The sequence below is a fragment of the Triticum dicoccoides genome, chromosome 4A (genome assembly GCF_002162155.2).
Source record: "Triticum dicoccoides isolate Atlit2015 ecotype Zavitan chromosome 4A, WEW_v2.0, whole genome shotgun sequence".
Lineage (NCBI taxonomy): Eukaryota > Viridiplantae > Streptophyta > Magnoliopsida > Poales > Poaceae > Triticum > Triticum dicoccoides.
The window spans coordinates 113789423-113790411 of NC_041386.1; the positions used below are offsets into that span (position 1 = coordinate 113789423).

General features: G+C 44.1%; 1 protein-coding gene across 1 annotated transcript in view; it reads left to right on the forward strand.

Annotated features, from left to right (window-relative positions):
- The window catches only part of LOC119285299, an 8643-nt gene that overhangs the window by 4706 nt on the left and 2948 nt on the right, over window positions 1-989 (forward strand). The window lies entirely within an intron of this gene.

The following is a 989-nucleotide window of genomic DNA, read 5'->3' on the forward strand; positions in this document are numbered from 1 at the left end:
GCCCCAGTGCATGTAGCTCCCGCTTGCGCAGGGTCTGGGGAAGGGTCCGACCACTTTGGGTCTATTGTACGCAGCCTTTCCCTACATTTCTGTAAGAGGCTGTTTCCAGGACTTGAACCCGTGACCTCATGGTCACAAGGCAGCAGCTTTACCACTGCGCCATGCATGTTAGGTTATTGCCTCATGTAGATTTTCCAAGGCAGGACTGTTGTGACTTGTGATCTGTCATCCAAATATCTACAAAGATCAAGGTATGGTAAACAGACATCGCGTTTTATGAGGAAAATAATGTTTCCTTGGAGTCAGTACTGTTGCAAAGCTGGCACTAATTCACACCTCTAGGATCTTTTCTGTCGAAAATTAACTCTAGGCAACTTGGGTAGTGACTAGGCAAGGCGATGCACTTCTCTAATGTTATCTGGACACAGCAGTGTAGAACAGTAGGGTAGTGGAATATTGCAACTTTTGGAAAGGCAGTGTGGCCTTCAGGCCAGGGGTCTCATGTACATGTACGGTTCACCCCTCTCATCCTTCACTCTTTTGCTTTCTAAGGCTTTGTTCTTATTGTGCAAGAGCTTGCGGAGTTGGGTTTTCTGTTTTGGAAAGGCAGTTGGGGGTTTTCTGTTGATTTGTGATTCTATTCATCCAAGCGTACTTTTTCTGCCATCCAGTTTTTCTATCATTTCCCCACCCCCCTGCATGCATCACTTCTGTGCACTCCATTTTATGTGCATTGCACATTGTACTCTTAACTTTTAGAGAGTACTACGATGTTTTGTTGCAAGGATAGAACCGATTTCAGATTTTTTTATAAATGAGCAGCGTATTTTATTTAAGGAAAACTGTAGGACGTGACAGCAAAATGAGTAGTTGCACATTTCCTTCATGTACTGGACTGCATGACTTGTTTTCCTTCCTTGGTGATGTCTACCCACTCCTAGATCCACTGTGACTTTGTACTTTGAGATTCACACACTCTGTGTCTCTAT